This window comes from Trichosurus vulpecula, chromosome 1 (assembly GCF_011100635.1).
Source record: "Trichosurus vulpecula isolate mTriVul1 chromosome 1, mTriVul1.pri, whole genome shotgun sequence".
Classification (NCBI taxonomy): Eukaryota; Metazoa; Chordata; class Mammalia; order Diprotodontia; family Phalangeridae; genus Trichosurus; species Trichosurus vulpecula.
The window spans coordinates 396222102-396241477 of record NC_050573.1 but is presented as its reverse complement, the minus strand read 5'-3'; positions in this window follow the sequence as shown (position 1 = coordinate 396241477).

Below are 19376 nucleotides of genomic sequence, written 5' to 3'. Positions count from 1 at the left end.
ATTTAGAAAGTTTAAGGAAATACAGATAATTAGAGGTAGAAAAATACGTTACAAATCACAGTTTACTGCTCATCTTGATTGACTCATCTTTTGTCTTAGAAGTACTTCAGAGTATCTTGACTTTGAAAGCCCTTACTGGTAGCTCTTCTCATCTGTTTACCATTTCTTCCCATTTTAAATATAACAAATCTGTTTAGCCTGCTTAACTGGGGGTGACTTGTGAAAGGAATTACCTTTTTCTTTCCAGTTCCCTTGGCTCTTGTCTAGAAAGTATTTCCATCTCTTGGCAGAAGCAGAAAGACTGTTTTCATGCAATGTCCATGCCAACTGCATGAATTTCTGTGATTATATGATAATTTTTTCCAACCAAAAGGTCATTTTCCCTCACCTGACTTATTAAAATTTTTTTGTCTCAAAATCATATTTTATTGCTTTTACCTCCTGTTCATTTTTCAAATCTCTCTCTTCTCATACTACCACCCATAGAGCCAACCCTTTGTTACCACAAGGTTACAAAGAACAAGAGGAAAAAAGCAGCAATATATATGAACAGTACAGGATGCAAAGGAAAACAAAAAAGGTGATTGTATCTGACTTTGTGAACTTCTGCTAAATGTACTTTTTTTTGAAAAATAAAGAGTATATTAAATTTAACAAGACAGAAACAAGGTAACTCTTTGTCTCAAGTCTTTGTTTTCTTCTATTTGAAGAGGTCTATTAATGCTCTTTTCTTTCTTTTTTGTATTTCTATCACTATCCACTAACTTGGCCTCCTCTTCCCCACCTTGTAACAAGAAAGCATGGCCAGGGAAAACAAGTTCACTCATTGGTCATGTCTCATTCTACACCCTCTAGACCAGCATTGTTTTTTGCCAAGAGGCGAAAAGGCAGCTAGGTGATACAGTGTACAGAGTGCTGGGCCTGAAGCCAGGAAGACTCCCTTTCCTGAGTTCAAATCCATTCTCTAACACTTGCTAGTTGTCTGACCCTGGGCAAGTCACTTAACCCTGTTTGCCTCAGTTACCTCATCTGTAAAATAAGCTGGAAAAGGAAATGGCAAACCACTCCAGTTTCTTTGGCAAGAAAACCCCAAATGGGGTCACAGAAAGTCAGACACAACTGAAAATGACTGAACAACAATAAAAAGAAGGCATGCTTCATTATCAGTCTTCTGTGTTGATCAGAATTTTGAAGTCTTGAAAAGTTGATTTCATTTACAATATTGTAAATTATTTTCCTGGTTCTACTCCTTTCACCTTGCATCAGTTCACACGACTTTCCAAGTTTCTCTGAATCCTTCAGTGTTGTCATTTCTTATCGTGCAATAATATTCCACTACATCCACATACCACAATTTGTTGAGCCGTTCCCTAGCCAATGGACGCTCACTTTGTTTTAAGTTCTTTGCTACAACAAAAAATACTTCCATAAATATTTTTGTGCATATGTATCCCTTTCCCTTGTTGATGACCTCTTAGGAGTGTTAGCAACATTTTACTGCTGTTTTATTTACAGTCGTGATTGTTATGCATTATTATCTTGGTTCCTATTCGCTTCATCCTGTGTCACTTCACAGGCCTTCCCACGTGTTTCTGAATTCAGTACATTTATTATTTCTTACGAGGCCATTCTATTCCATTCATATGCCAAGAGTTGTCCAGCCAGTCACCAGTTGCCAAATGCTACAGAGTGCTGTTAGACAGCGTGGGGCAGTGGTAAGTGTGCTCGATTTGGAGCCAGGGGATCTGGATCCAAATCTCAGCTCTGCTACTTATTAACTATGTGTCTGGGGGAAGTCACACAACTTCTACAGGCTTTACTTTCCTCATCTGTAAATGAGGGGGAATTGGACCAGATGACTTCTAAGCCCCTTCCAATTCTAAATCTATGTTCCTGTGAATATCTGTATCTATACATAGGCATAGATATACACACATAGTACGCACGCACACACACACACATGGACACACACACACACACGCGTATATATTACCTTTATTTTTGTCACTGACCTCCTTGGGTATGTATGACCAATAGTAGCATAGTTACGATACTATAATAATATAATATAGTGATTTGGCTTGAGTAATTCCAAATTATTGGACCAATTGATGGCACTGACAACTCTATATTACATAGTGTGCTTGTTTCCTCATCATCCCTCTCACATTGACAGTTGCTCTCTTTTATCATCTTTGCCCGTTTAATTGGCATGAAGTAAAACCTTAACATTGTTTTAATTTGCATTTCTCTTATTATTAGTGATTTAGAGCATTTTTATATAGTTCTTTTGACTTTTTTTTTTGAAGAGACCTGGGATTTATCGACAATTTGTATAAACTCTGTTTTTCCTTCCACACATGTGTTAGAAGCGCTCCAGTTTCCCTGCAATTTTTATAGCCTGGCTTTTGAAACAGCCTTGAAGTTATAAAGCTGAGAAAATAAATGATATCAAAACATAATTTTAAAAGGCACATTTAAAGATAACACAACAAGGCTCTCCATCTTGATAAGCTAAGTGGTTTCTCCATAGTTACTGAGTGATGTTGAAGAACCACCTTCCCTGAATATCTCTCAACATTGATCAACATTCAGCAAGCATTTACTTGGTGCCAATCTGGGCAGAGCTTTGTCCTAGGCCCTGCAGGGGATATGAAAGAAAGAGAAGACACGATTCTGGCCCTAAGTAACTAATAATTTAGCTGAAGAGACAACAGAAGCACACGAAATGAATGAATGAGCTAAAACAGTTAGGACTTCATAAGCTTGTTGAGTGATTGATTGATGAGCAAGTACAAACTGAATCTACGCTTTTGGGAGGCATGCAAAGACGTGCACTTATCACAACTAGGTGAGATTAGCCAGGAAAGGCTCCTGGAGTACAGAGACACTGGGTTAGGATTTGAATTAGGTGGGAGACATAAGATTGGCCCAGAAGACCGGGAAGCATTCTAGCTGAGGACGGTAGCCTGGGCAAGGACTTTGAGGTGGGAATGAGTCCTGAAGGGGACTATAAACAGATTAGATGTTCTGGCTGTCTCTCATGTGACTAGAACGACTGGAATAGTTTCATATGTACTAACTGACCCAGCAATAGCCTTTCCTGTTTTGAGATTCTCCAGGCATGCAAAGGCATTGCAGTCTTAGCCTTGTTCATTGTGCCTGTGTGTTAAAATGACTCATTCAGGTTTTTTTTTCCCTTTTTTCAAAAAAAAAAAACAAAACAAAACAGCAACAGCAGTAATAGCTAGCATGTCTATATCACTTAGAAGTTTTCAAAGAGCCTTAAATACATTATCTCATTTGATTTCATCCTCACAACACCTTTGTGAGGTAGGTGCCATAACTGTCTCCATTATACAGAGGAGGAAACCAAGGTTGAGAAAAGCTAGGGAAACTGAGGTTGAGAAAAGATTTGTCCAGGATCTCATAGCTGTTAAATATCTGAATCAAGATTTTAACTCAGCTCCTCCTGACTCCTAGGTCTGGTATTCTGTACATTCTTCAGCCTTTTAAAAATAAATAATTAAAAAATAAATTTGTATCCAGAAACATAAACAAAGTAAAGAATAAGGTTCCTAATATAATCCCATAATCTTAACTATTTATATTTTATAAGGAAAAAGTGTAACAATAAAAAATAACAACTCATTTGTTCTGACCCTTCTGATCTCTCCTCTCCCTGTATATTAGTCAAGATTTGTTGCTCTTGTTTTCATAAAGTCTCCGTTCACATATAGTTCTAATCCTACAATTTAAACTGTTTTGTATCGGCCTTTCCATTTTTTTTTTGTATTCTTCATATTTGTCATTTTTAATGAAAGAAGGATGTTCCTTTATATTGATTCCTTAGCTATTGGACATATAAGTTCCTTCCAGATTTAAGTATTGTAAATAAAGCAATTTTGAATATTGCTTGAATATTTGATGTGAGATCAAAGTCCCAGATGAAGTGCTTAATGAGGATATTCCCACCGAGCAAGGGGATGTAATCAAAGTTCCCAATATCTTTTAATTTCATCCATTTGACCCAGTTCTCCTGGTCATGCTATACATCCATCTAGTTCTTTTTTGCTTCTCCATGCCATCTTTAGGATAGTATTCTAGTAGTAGCGTCACCGAATAAGAAGGTATGATCACTTTTATAGAGCCTATAGCATGTTAGCAGACTGTCCTGTAAAAAGCTTTGAGTCAGTGGACAGTTGTAACAATAATGCTGCATGGGACCTGTTTTCCCACGGCTCTGTCAACATTGAGCTGTAGTTTTAAGTTATTTCATTCAGTCTATAACAGTAAGGTGCTACTTTACCTTGCATTTGTTTTTGCCTTTCTTGGATTATTAGAGTTTGATGTATTTTTCAAGAGGTTTTCAGTTTTCCTCTTTTGAAAAATAGCTGTTCATATCGTATTCTTTAATCATTTATCTACAAAAGTGATACTTAATATTTCTATCAGCTCCTTATGGAGTCTATATATCTGACTTTGTTAGATACCTTTACTTCAGTCTCCTTTCTTTTTTGGTTCTATTGTGGGAGATTTTTGTCTCAAATCTTTATTTTTATATAGCAGAATCCATCTATTTTTATCTCCAAATATTTTTTTAAATATTTAAATTTAATTTTCAATTATTAAGCATTTCTTTTCTCTCTCCTTCTACCCTCTACTGGAAAACGAAAACAAAACCCTTATAATAACTATGCATAGTCAAGCAAAGCAAATTCCCACAGTCTATCACCTTTCTGGCAGGTATCTGTAATACTTTCTTCCATTTTTTCATTAGTTAAAGCTTATTCTCTGCTCCTCAACCAAGGTAAATATATTATTCCATTTTCTTCCCATTTTTAATGACTTAAAAATATTTGGGCCATTTGTCAATTAGAACTGATCATAGTTTTTGATGTTGAGGAGTTGTATCATTCATCTTAATAAGTTAGCTGTTTGTAGTGAAGCCCCTAGTGTGTAGGAAAGAGGACCTGCAAGGTCCTTTGTCTACACTGACAGAACGCCTCAGGTTCTCTCTTCAGGAAAGCTGCTTGATGAGCTGTGCTGATCCACATAGGAGCTCTTTGGGGCACTTAAGTGACCCCTTACTTCCTTTGTCTTCTGCATGTTGATGAGGCCTAGCTCCCAAGGTATGGATTACAATCCAAGGGCCCAGCTTTTTATTTCTCCTGACTGAAGACAAAGCAATGCCCATTTAATGCTCACCCTGCTGGATGGAATTAGGTTACTGCCCAACTTTCAGCAGGTAGGCAGTGGGGAGGTCATGGCGGGACAAAGCCACTTGTTCAGCAGAGTTTGGGTACTTCCCTTGGGTAATTATTCCAAGTTTTGTCTGAATAGCAAAGTTGAGAACTTTGGAGGTTTTGCTTTGTGTGTGTGGGCCTGGAGATGGGAGCTGAATTGTCAAATGTCCTTCAGTTCTGGAGCATGCTACCAGGAAATACGTTTTTAGATGTCTCCGCAGATATTGTATATCTCCTCAGGCTGCAGACATGGTTATAGTGGGGGTCAAGACATGTGGGAGGGAAGGAAAGGAACAAGCATTTATTAAATGCCTACTGTGCGCCAGACACTGTGCTAAGTGCTTTGTAAAAAACATGTGAGTCCAAATATCTGGTTTTGAACCTTGCCTTTGATACTTATTAGACATGTCATAGCCTCTCTGAGCCTCAGTTTCCTTATCTGGTAAATAGGATTTAGGATATTTGCATTGCCCATCTTCCAGAGCTGAAAGCACTCTGAAAACAGCAAAGCACCATTTAAATGCAAGTTATCATACCTTATGGGTATATGGTAATGTGTAATGTACCCTTCTTGCTAGACTCTGGCAAGTTTGACAAGCAGGAATTGTTTGTTCTGAACAATGCCATTTGAACTGGGTTTGATGATACTGAGTAATATGTACGTAAAGGGTTTCCCAATATTAAGTTTTGTATAAATGAGTAATTGTTGCTAATTCTGATAATTCAGAACTTCATAGGGAGTTCTGGAGTCCTTTGACAAACTGAGTGACTGTTGGGCACACTCTAACCCAGGGACACCAAGATTCTCTGTATTCAAAATTCTAGCAGAATGGTTCAGGACTCTGCTGCGCTGTCTTTGGCCTCGTGGCTTCAGAGAAGGGCACCTTTGTACAGGATGTTCCTACTGTCTGGACACATAGGAAATGTGGAGTTATTGCATCGAGTTCACATGAATCTTGCAAAGCACATCAACCTTTGCATCACAAATGATGGAAATCATATCAAAGATGTTATTTGTTAATATTCCAATTAAATAAAATGTTAAAAATTTCATTCATTTCATTTCTTGAAGATATGCATTTTTGCCTATGTGTCCAGACTTTAGGAACACCCTATATAGTATGTGTGATGTTAACCATAATCCCTGCTCAAAAGAGCTTAAACACAGGACAACTTCATTCTCTAAGGGGAAATGTTGGAAGGTAAATCATTTATTTATTTGTTTGTTTTTAAAGACAGGCTGGAAAAAACAGTGGCCACTTGTGGGCCCAGTTCCATTACTGCCCCATATGGCTGCTTCAACTTCTTCTAACTCCTTCCCTTCTCCTGGGGGCTCCCCATAAGAATGCTGAACTTAGTGTGGACACCTCTTTCGAATAACTTGCTGTAACTTATAACTAGCAAATTCAAGAGCTCCGACAGCTTCAGGCTCCCTAATACTGGGGATTGTAGGTTTGTATCACCACACCCAGCACATTATTATTCTTGTGGGACCTTAGTTTTTAAGGGCTGTGCTGGCTGTTAGCAAGCTGATGAAGGAAGCCCAGGCTGGGCTACTGATACAGTATACATGCTGGCCAAGTGAGATCCCCAGTCATTTGCAGCCTGGCCTTTGAAAATGAAAGACCCAGAATCCTTAGAAGGCTGAAAATTGCCACCTTGTGCCTTAAGGTCTTAGAGGTGAAAGAATGTATCGTTCTGACTCTCTGACCTATCATGGTGTCATGTATAGAGTCTCAGCTGGTGGATGTTTGTAACTGTGGTAGCTGTTCAGTTTGTGTGGTAGCTGCTCAGTTTGTACCACAGCAGGTTGGAGACATGGTAGAAGACCACTCTACTACTGCTGTAACTAGATGCCCCCCAGGTTAAACTAATGACTTCTAACCTTATCTCCATGCCTTGACTGATAGCAGCCTCCTCTGATTGGAGGGCTGGAGGGTGGAGTACCAAACTCCTCCATCTTCTCCGCCTTCTGTTAGGGCAGAAACTGTACTTTTCAGTTCACTCTACTCTTCAGTTGCTTCTTTGCCTGTTTTTAACTCCACAGAACAATACCGCCCCCCCATGCCAGGTACTCCTCTGATTCATACCCCCCCACCCTGACTTTCCTGCCTCCTTCCTGGAGGGCAAAGACTGTTTTTTAAAAAAAATTATATCTCCAGCACTTAGCACAGTGCACTTAATAAATGTTTATTGGATTAACTGGGTTAGGACCAGAGATCGGAAGGGACCTTAGAGGTGACCTAGTCTAACCCCTTCATTTTACATATCAGAAGCTGAGGCCCAGAAAAGTTAAGTGACTTGTCCAATGTCGCACAGATAATAGAAGAGCTGAGATTGGAGCCCAGGTCCTCTGGCTCCAAACCCAGAGTGCTTTCTGCAGTACTATACTTCCTCTTGGGTCTGCTACTAATTTACTGTGTCATCATGAGCAAGGTATTTCATTTCTCTGGGCCTTAGTTTTCTCGTCTGTAAAAATGAAGAGATTGGATTAGATAATCTCTAAAATACCTGGTTTTTACTAATTTATTATTTTTAATCTACTAATTTATTGTAATACATGATAAATTAGTTATTAAATTTATTATTATTTATTCTTGAAGGGACTTGACATTTGGGAAAGGGGTGTCCATTCATATTCTGAGTAAGATAAGTTGAAGTGAAAGTGGTATTTAAAAAAAAAAAGTCCAGATGACTGGACAAGGATGTGAGCCAGTTGTGCAGTAAGAATGAGGAATAACAGATGGACAATTCAGGTATTACATAGGTACCTACATAATGACAAGAGACATTAAGAAAGGCCCTTATCATGTTTATTAGACCCCTTGTGAAGAACATGAACAAGAGGAAGATGAGAAGGTTTGGATATGTTAAGATCTGTACTGTTGGATGGAACACACACCTAGATGAGGTCACAGAGTCATTGCAGGATGCTGAAGTGGTCTTTGTAAGAACCCTCTTTTGCTGCTTATTTAAATATGTGTTAGGCCTAAATAGAACATACTAGATTTAGGCATTGTTATTCCTTTTCCTGCTTATGGAGGCAGACTCATTCCAGCCCAGCAAGGTGAAATGGATTCATTCATCCATTGATTCAGTAGGCATTTATTAACCAGGCACTGGGCTTATGAAGGCAAAAAAAAAAAATGAAACCCTGGCTACCTTCAAAGAGATTACATTTCATTAAGGAGAAAGCAATATATATATATATATATACCAAAATTTCTGGAGGGAAGGGCACTAGCAATTGGGGATGGGGGGATCAGGACAGGTCTCCTACAGGAAGTCGTACTTGAGCTGGTCTTTGAAGGAAGTTAGGGATTCTCTGGTATAGAGGTGAGGAGGGAATTCATTTCAGGCATGGATGTTGATCTATGCAAAACCATTAGATGAGAAATGAAATGTCATGGACAGGATATAGCAAGTAGGCCATTTTGGCTGTGTGAAGGAGAGTAGTGTGCAGTAAACCTGAAAACTGAGCTGGAGGCCAGATTCTTCACATTGTTCACAGAATGTTTAAATTTCAAACCAAGGGGTTTGTGTTTTATCTTAGAGGTAAGAGAAAGGGAGCCACTGGAACTTCATGAGCAGGAGAGTAGCATGGTCAGGCTTGTTCTTTAAGAATACCAATTTTTCAGTGGTGTGGAATATGAATTAGAGAAGGGAGACAGTGGAAGAGGGCACATTAATGAGGAAGCTTTTGCAGCAGTCCTGGCAAGAGTTGAGGATGAATTAGGATAGTGGCTGTATGAAAGGAAAGGAGTAGAATGGGAGATGAAAGGAGTTTCTATTTACCTCTCTCAATGGGTGAATGAGTGAATGAATGAATGAAACAAAACACTTCACCTCACTGGGCTAGTGTGATTCTGTCTCCATGAGTGGGAAGAGAAATAACAGTGCCTAAATGTAAATGGGCCAATTCTCCCATCTTGGGCCTAAGGCATACTTTCATTAGCAAAGGAGACTAGAATAGCAAAATAGATAGCTTCCTAAGAGTCACAGAGTGAACTTCAAGAAGAAACATTCAGACTCTAGAATGGAGCCAATTGCTTCTTCGGCTCTGAGTTTCCATTTTGGGGTGGAGTGATGCTTGTGGAGTGCCCTGGGAGGCCTGAAATATAGAACAGAAGGGGAGAAAGAATGGAAAGAAATGATAGGAAAAATGGAAAGGGAGAAAGGGAGAAGGGTAATGAGTAAGGGGAGGAGAGAAAAGAGTGGTAATGATAATGCAGTATTTATTACAGGTGCGACTATAAAGTCATTGCACTGTTTTTTAGTTTTATTGCAAATATGCCAGAACAACTATGTTCAAATGAGGCTACCCCATTAAAGGAGATCTCTTGTGTGGGGGTGGGGAGGGAGGGGAGGAGAGGATACTCCACATTCATTCTGATGGTGTTTGCCACGGATCAGAACATTTCTGGGCCTCCTCTTTGGGAATTACCTTTGAAGCCCATAACACATTTTCCTGAGAGGCAAATCTTGCCACCTTGAGGTTGCCAATTGATCTTTTAGGAAATGGCCACAAGTCATCCGTTGAATAAGTTTGTAATACCACTTTTAGTTAAAAAAAAATCTCTCATGGAATGTTATTGTTAAGCAAGTGACTGTGAGCTAGAGCACTGATGGGAGAACCAAGGGTTCCTGTTGTGTTTTGTGCTCCACGTAATCTCTCAAATGCTTCGAAATGTCTACATAATAAAACACACTGACTGTTGAATACCAAAGCATGAAATCCAAGGACCCAGTGCCACTGATGTTAAACAAACCAACAGTGTCTTCATTTGTGATCTTTGGCCCAAAAGAAAGATGATATTTTTCACTGCAGACTTGGCACTTTATTTCTAAATGTATTGGAAACAACATACTTCATCACTAGTTACTATTTCTTTTGAAAAGACGTACTCTGTTCACCTGCATGAAAAGGCAACGTGACATAGTAGCTAGAGTATTAGAATTGAAGCTTAAAGACCTGGGTGTAGATTCTGCCTCTGCCTTGAGCTGTATGACACCGTGCAAGTCACTGAGCCCTTGGCAGCTCTCTAAGACACTTAAGTTATACTGACTGTGATGTGCCTCACACATCTATAGAATCACACATCTTTGAAGTCCTTGACATGTTGAAAGATCAGGATAATATTAAGTTTCCATTCAAAACGAATGCAATGGTCTTCATAGAAACATTCCTTACTTGGAATTTTTTTTTGAGAATAAATCTATTTCTTTATCTAAATTTAACTCTTTTGTGTCCTCTTATCAAATCACTTTTTTGAGGGAAACAGATCTTTTGTCTTTGTCAGCATTGTCCTTGGCCAGCAGGTGACCCCTTGTGAGTACATCAGGGATGTCACCTTTATCTTTTCTTTTTTTGTCCCTATCTTTTTTAAGGCCTTTGTGCTTGTTACAAATTTTTGCTCTCGACTTGTCTTCTTCATTATAAACTTTAAAAAAGTATTTCATTTATCTGACTTGTTGATTTACTGAAGTTGACACAAAATTGATATCGGAATCACCAAATGTTAGTGCCTGAAGATATCTGAGATCATTTAGCAGAATAATTTATTTTAAAAAATTAACAATTTAAAAAAAATCAATGAACATTTTCCCCCTCCTTCTTGCCCCATTAAAGAAGAAAAACAAAACCCATGTAACAAATATGCATAGTTAAGCAAAACAAATTCTCACATTAGATATATTTTTAAAAATTTCATAGTACATCTTGAGTCTGTCCCCTCTTTGTCAGAAGGTAGGTAGCATACTTCATCATGGATACTTTGGAGTCATGGTTGATCATTGTGTTAGAGTTCTTATGTTTTCAAAGTAATTTGTCTTTACCAAAAAAAAAACAAAACCCGGGGGACAGCTAGGTGAAGCAGTGAGTAGAGCACCGGCCCTGGAGTCAGGAGGACCTGAGTTCACATCCAGCCTCAGACAAGACACACTTACTAGCTGTGTGACCTTGGGTAATTCACTTAATCCCAATTGCCCTGCCTTCCCCCCTCCAAAAAAAATTAAAAAACAAAAAAACCCCAACAATTTTATAGTATAAATTGTTTGGCTCTTCTCTTTTCACTCTACAATTTCATCCAAGTTTTTTTGAAACTGTCCCCTTTGTTGTTTCCATTACATTTCTATAATTTGTTTAGCCATTCCTCAACTGAACAATCCCTAGTTTCCAGTTCCTTGTCACTACAAAAAGAGCTTCTATAAATATTTTTGCACATATGGGTCCCTTTTCATTTTCTTTGCTTTTTTTTCTTTTTCCAGATTAGGAAACTGAGGCTCAGAGTATTGAAGTCACTTCTCCAAGGCATATGATTAGTTAGTAGCAGAGTTGTAACTAGAATCGAGGTTTCTCAGCTCTTCGTAGATTAATTCTTTGTCCTAAATAACGGTTGCATGTTATTAGGCCAACGTGTAAAAAAGTATGTTCTTCTGTTCACTCTAGCTCCAGGTATAGGCCAGGTTGACAGTCTTTGAAAGGAAAACTGCTGTGCATTCAAACATGTCACAACAGGTCTCTGCTATGTCACTCTTTGTCTTCCATAAGCTACACAAAATCTGTTCCATTTTGCTGTAGTCTTAGCTCATATAGGAAAGGGCTCTAATAATTGGGATGGGGCTTCCAAAGAGCATGTGACATCATTGCTTCTGCCCTCAGGGAGTTTCTATTCTCCTGGGTGACATCATGCAGACACAAAATAATAATAACACTTTGCAGCATATAACAGTAACAAAGACAGCAGCCAACATTTATGTGGAAGTGCTTTAAGAGTTCAGAGGATGGCGAGTTGCTAGACTGGAATTGATCAAGGAAAGCTTCCTGGAAGAGGTGGTATTTAAACTGGCTTTTACGGCTTAGCCCTAATCCATGATAAAGGTTTTGCCCAGACCAGGAGTTCTTAACCTGGGAAACCTTGGCAGTCTGGTAAGCCTATGGAACCTTTCTCAGAATAAAGTTTTTCAATGCATAAAATAAAATGCATAGGACCACAGAGGAAATCAATTATATTGAAGTGCAATTGATACTAAGTAGACTGTCTTTTTGGCTTCATTGGACTTGGTACCCTCTGTAGCTTGTGGTGTGTTTAGTTTCCAGAAGCAGTCTAGGAGGTATCAAGTCTCTACCCTTTCTTCCAGCTCTAAGTCTATGACCCTTTGTGCATGGATGGCCTTGTGGACCCAGCGTTACTATGAGAGGCAGAATGGATTAACGACTAGACTTAGAATCAGGAAGACCTGGGTTTGAATCCTGCTGCAAACATTTCCTAAGTGTGTGATCATGAACGAGCCACCCAGTCTTTCTGAGCCTCGTCCCTCATTTGTAAATTGGGAATAATACCTATTGTGCCTCGTTCTTAGGGTTATTGAAAGGATCAATGTATAGATAATGTATAGAAAGCGCTTGGCAAATCTCAAAGTGCTATGTAAACATCAGTTAATGGTAGCGCTGATGAAGCAGTGTCTGTCAGGACATCTGCGTCCTCTCCCTCGGTCGGGCTGTAGCTTGCTTGACCACCTCACAAGGGACTCTTAGTAGCTAATGTGTGTGAAGGGCTCTCAGCAGGATGATGGCATTTGCAGCCGGCACATTTTAATATTTCGAAGCCGCGCCAGGGCCTCTTGCCACGAGAAGAGGACATTATTCTGGTAATTGTATCAAATAGACTGTTTTGCAGCCGTCTCCAAATTCTGTGGCATCCTCTTGGGGAGAGCTCTCTGTCTGCTCCTGATGCTGCAGGAATCAATGTCTCACACTCAAGCTTGCCATTAGGGATTATTGGTTTCCAGCCCACAAATGCTAAAGCTGTTATTCTAGGTCCTCTGGATCCTTTGAGGCTTGTCTGTTTTTAAACTTTGGGGTGGCAAGGGGGATAGCCGCCTTCAATGTTGGTGTCCTTTTTGGGATTCAGGGTGAGATCCTGACCCTAGAGATGCTGCTAGATAACGAGGTCTTTTTGCTTCTGACTTCGGTTTCTGGTGCACTAACTCCAGAAGGTGTGTGCTGGAGTGGAGAGGAGTACGGTAGGGGAAGAAGAGAAGAGGATGATGTTTTCTGCAGATATCTCTGCTCAACCCTTGCCTGACTGCTATCAAAGTATATAGTCACCTCCCTTTGGAGGGTCAGTTCAAATTCCTGAATTGCTGTTTTAGAGCATTTGTAGACGGCACATGAAGTACATTTGGCATGGTCCATTTTGAACTAGATCAGCTTTAACCCCCTGTGTGCCAGAATGCAAAACCAGATCATGTGATGCCAGGTAATGTATGTGGTTGGTGTGTATACTGCCCTAGAAGAGCAACGGTTATGTGGCAATTTCTTTTTGGGGCTCCTAGTGTGCCAGGGAATGAGGGTGGAAATTTTGTGCTGATGGGGCCCCCAATAATTATGGAACATGTATGAGCTTTAAGTTTTAATATCTTCAAATTGTACGAAGACTTTTGGAACATACTGTATAAATAACTGGGTGTGAGGGGACTTCAGTTAGGGCCAGAATATTCCCAAAATGAGGCAACAACCTTAGGGTGCCCCAATACAATAATAGCCCTACAAACTAACCAAACAGATACACTTAGAATAGACGGTGTTTATGTTAACAGGCATTGCTTGTATACATGTCACCTGAGGAACAATGGAGAGAGGGACACAGTGATTTTAGCATTTACCAGTGAAGAACAGTACAGGAGAATTGGAGTTGAGGATGTCATGGGAGGGGGGTTGTCTGACCAGAAAAGGAGGCGAGCCAGCCATAAAAATTGGACTGAGGGATAACCATTGGAGAGTCTGAGAGGCTGTCAAGAAATCTAGAGGAAAGTCCCCAGAATGGTGGGTGGACCTCCTTGAGAAGGGTATGGACAGGAATGGCCTAGGATGAGAAGGCATAGATGTGTTTTCTCCACCAGTGGAAGGAATACCTGCATTGATGAGATCCCAGAGCCACTGAATTAGATATATTTGTATATAATTATATATGTAATATGTATGTATCGTATTCAACTATGTACATTATATTAAATTGGGTTCTATACAATTGTATACATGGATCTACATGTTTTAATTCAAGAAAATTATGTGTTTGGGCCAATTTCTAAGCAGTGTTCTTCAAATAAGAACTATATTTTAAATTTCCAACATAATGAAAAAGTACACCAATGGTAAAAGAAATGCTGAATTTTAGGGCCCTCTCCTACAACTCATACTTGACCAATGAGCTCCTCTCAAATATATCTGACAAGCATAGTCCAACCTTTGCTGGAAGACCTCCAAGAGGGAAAGCCAGCAACTTCCCAAGGCAGCACTTGTGGATAACTCTAAGCTTTAGGGAATTTTTTCTTATATCAAGCAGAAATTGGCCTCTTTGTGACTCCTACCCTCTGCTCCAAGTCCTGCCTTCTAAGGCCAAACAGAATAATCTTCAAGCATCTTGCCAATGCTAGTCCTTAAGATACTTGAAGACAGTTCTCTCATTCCCCAGGGTCTTCTGTGCTTCAGGCTAAATGCATCCATTTACTTTAATCGATCTTCATATGGCATAGATTCAAGGTTTATCACCATTCTGGTTTCCCTACTCTGGATGCTCCCTAGGCTTTCTGTCTTTCCTAAAATGTGGTGCCCAAAACTGAATAGCATGCTCCTGATGAAGTCTCACCAGGAGAAAGTATGAGGGGCCTAATTAATGATAATGATGATAACTAGTGTTAAATAGTGTTTTAAGGTTTTCAAAGTTTTACATCTGTCAACTCATTCAATCCTCACAAAAAACCCCGGGAAGTGTTCTCATTTTAAAGATGAGGACCCAAATAGGGTCACAGAGTCAGACATGACTGAAGTGACTGAACAGCAACAACAAATCTCCTTCACAGATTCCAGAAGTAGAAGGTATATTTCATATTCCAGTATTCCCCCATGCCACGAATGCCTTATCACCTGTCTCATCTCTTAGAATCCCTAGTTACATTCAAGGCTCAACTCAAATGCCACCTCTTATATGAAGTCTCTCCTGATTCCCTCCTACTATGCCCCCCAGTTTTTCTTGGGAGGGGGGGCTTCTCTGTCCCCACAATTACTCTCTATTTACTTTCTACATAGTTTGTGTTTACTAATCTATTCGTATGTTGTGTCTCCCTGGTAAAATGTGGGCTCCTTGAAGGCAAGAACGGTTTCCATTTTTGTCTCGTCTTCGAATCCCCATCACCCAGGCATGTAGTGGGCACGTAAGATTCTCATGGAAGTCAATTCCAATTTGAATTTATCCCTCGGGGGTAAACTAACCCAGTCATAGCCAGGGGAGGAAGCAAATAATTTAAGAGGAGGAGGCCGTGGAGCTTCCTGTGTTGATCTCTGTTCTCTGCCTATGCAACCATTCCCTCGCCCTTGAGAGTTGGCTCAGGAAGTTCTTGTTTTTAGTCGTGAGGAGGTTTGACTTTTCCAGCTCAGCCCTTGCTTTGACTTTGTGCTTGGCTCGTCTGATGTTAAAGCCCAAATAACGTGGGCCTTGGGTAAGTTTCAGTGTGTAGTCAGTCCATGCAGTGTGTCCCACTGCCTTCTGTTTCCTCCAGATTGTGTCTCACTCAGCAGGAGCCTCATGTTCTGTGTGATCACACAGTTTATTCAGCTTTGATTCTGTTTCAGGGAATCAGAGAGGGGGGCTGCTAGAGCTTGGGATTGGGAGTTAGGGTGCAACCAGGGTTCTAGGGCTAACTTTGCCACTTATCTCATATGACAGTGGGCAGGATGCTTTCCTTCTCTTGGATCTCAGTTTCTTATCTGTAAAATAAGGGGGTTATACATAAATCAATCAATAGTCAATAAACATTTACTAAGTGTTTATTATGACTTTATGCTAGGCACTGTGCTAAGCTCTGGGGACACAAAAAGAGGCAAACACGGTCCTTGCCTCAAGGAGGGCAACAAATAAACAAATATATACAAAGTAAGCTGCATAGAGGATAAATAGGAAATAATTAGCAGAGGGAAGATACTGGAATTAGGAGTGGTTGGGGAAAGCTTCCCATAGAAGTTGGGATTTTAGCTGGGACTTAAAGGAAGCCAACAGGAAGAGAAGAAGAGGGAGTGCATTGCAGGCCTAGCAAAGAGAAAATGCCCTGAGCCAAGAGCTGGAGTATATTGTTCATGGGATAGCTAGAATGTCATTGGATTGGAGAGTATATGGTGAGGAGTAAAGTGTAAGAAGACTAGAAAGGTAAGAAGGGGCCAACTAATGAAGGACTTTGAATGCCCAGAGGATTTGCCTTTGATCTTGGAGGCCTTAGGGAGCTACTGGAGTTTTTTTTTTTTGAGGGAGGAAGGCAGGGCAATTGGGGTTAAGTGACTTGCCCAAGGTCACACAGCTAGTAAATGTGTCAAGTGTCTGGATTTGAATTCAGGTCCTCCTGACTCCAAGGCTGGTACTCTACTTACTGCGCCACCTAGCTGCCCCTTGGAGTTTGTTGAGTAGGGGAGGTGACGAGGTTGGACCTGCACTTGAGGAAAATCACTTTAGTGGCTGAGTGGAGAATGAATTGCAGCAAGGAGAGACCCACCAGCAGGCTATTACACAGTCCAAGTGTAAGGTGATGAAGGCCTGTACCAGAGAGGTGGCAATGTCAGAGAAGAGAAGGAGGCGTATTAGAGAGATGTTGCAAAGGTAAAATCCATAGCCCTTACCAGCAGCTTGGATATTGGGGGTGGGGGGAGAGATAGTGAGGAATCCAGAATGACTGCTAGGTTGTGAACCTAAGGGACATGGGGATTGGTGTTGTCCTCTATAGTAATAGGAGAAGGAGGAGGAAGGGAGTTCAGGGAGAAAAATAATGAGTTCATTTTAGACATGTTGAGTTTAACTTGTCTACTGGTCATTAGTCCCACTGCCTGAAAGGCAGTTGGAGATGTCAGATTGGAGGGCAGTAGAGAGGTTGGAAGAGGATAGGTAGGTTTGCGAATTATCAGCATAGAGTAACTAAATCCATGAAAGCTGATGAGATCATCAAGTGAAAGGGAGAAGAGAAGAAGGCTTAGGATAGAACCCTGAGGATGCCTATAGTTAGAGGGCACAATCTGGATGAGGATCCATTAAGGAAATGGAGGAGTGGTCAGATGGGTTGGAGAACCAGGAAAGAGAGGTGTCCTGAAACCTGGAGAGAAGAGATTATCAAGGAGGAGAGAGAGCTTAATGGAGTCAAAGGTTATAGAGAGACTGAGGAGAATGAGAATTGAGAAAAGGCCATTGGTTTGGCAGCTATGAGATCACTGCTAACTTTGGAGAGAGCTGGTTCAATGGAATGATAAGGTTGGAAGTTGGATTGTAGGGGGTTAAGAAGAGAGTGATAGGAGAGAAAGGGGAGGCACCTCTTGGAGAAGGTCTTTTCAAGGAGTTTAGCTCCAAAGGGCAGAAGAGATATAGGAATACAGTTAGCTGGGATGGAAAGATCAAGTGAAGATTTTTTTTCAGTGGCGGAGACATAGGATTTTTTTTTGTAGGCAGTGGAGAATGAGCTAGTAGACAGGGAGAAATTAAAAATGAATGATAGAGGACATGAAAGAGGGGGCAATCTGTTGGAGGAGATGGGATGGAATGATATCGCTTGAGCAGGTAGAGGGGTTAGCCTTGGTAAGGAGTTAGGTCACCCCATCATGTGAGACAGAGGTGAAGAAAAAAATAGTGGCAGAAGACACATGAGTGATATGAAAGGAGGAAGAGTGAAGAAGAGGGATAGATGATCTCCATGGCCCCTTTACATTTCTTAAACTTTATGATTTTATGATCTAATGGTCTCTGATGTTGGTTTCTTCCAGCTCTAAAACTCCATGAGTTTCTATTCAACTAGAATTGTGATCTCTAAGGTCCCTCAAGATTTAAATTATATTATCCTGAGCAGCAGCAATTTAATGGACAAGTGGAGGGACTGAGGAGGGGAAGATTTACCTTTGCTTGACTAAGTAATTCAAGAAGACCCTCAGCATGGAGAATATTGGATCTGTGAGGTTGTTATAGTATTACATGCAGTTGGTTATATTATCTTTGAAATGTTCATGCATTAACTTATTTGCTCCTCACAACCTGAGGAGGTAGGTTATTAGAATTAAAGAATTGTATCTCTGAAACTGTAAGAACCCACATTAGGCCACAGAGTCCAACTCCCTCCTTTTGCAGAGGAAACTGAAGCCCAGAGAGATTGCCCAAGATCACACTAGCAGTACAAATCAGAGTTAGAATTTGAACTCAGGTCCCCTGACTGCAAACTTAGAGTTATTTCCACTGTACCATGTTCTCGCTCTTATTATCCCTATCTTTGAAGAGGAAGAAATGGAGGTTCAGAGAGATTAACTGAGTTACCCAAAGTCCTATAGCTAGAAAGGGGCAGAGCTGGGACTCTGAAGCGAGATTTTTCCATTCTCTGTGTGGGTGTCTGTCCTTTACCCACTAGAGGAAATTGAAGTTAAAAAAACAACACCACCAAACCGTAGAGTTTGAGCCGTTAGACCTTTGTCTCAGAGTGTTACAGGGTTGTGGCCACAGACTGGGGAGGTACAGTATAAGGCTTTCTCCAAGTCTGGTATCAACCCAAACTGTCTCTTTTCTTGTCTCTTTAAAGAGGCTGTGAATACCACATGTCACTTGGTCACATCAGTGATTCCCCACATTTTCATTGTTCAAGGCACTCCCACACATGTTCTAATTCTGTGGCACCCCTAAATGGCACAGGGAGTCGGGAAAGACAGGGTTTTTTTTGGAGAGGAGAGAGAGGGAAGCCTTTTCTTTTCTCTTTTGCTCTCTGCATTGTTTTTTCTTTCATTGTTCTGACTTCTCTGAAGTCATTCTCCCTTCCTCCTCCCCCATATATCCATTCAGCTTCTCCCCATGTTTTCCAGAGACTTTTCCATGCCATGAGGCATCTTGCAGGGGGGAGAAGGGTAGGAGGGCTAAGGCTGACAAATCCCCTCCTACTACAGATAACCACAGTGACCTTAACCTGTAAGGAAGAGGGAGAGGGTATGGTAGAGAATCCTGATCACTGCCTCAAATTTCAAAGGTTTCCTCTAATCTTCTAAGAGGAATCTTGGGTAACTGGCAAACAGATTAGACTTTGGAAGCTGAGTAGTGAGCCCCACATCACGGCTCATGGTAC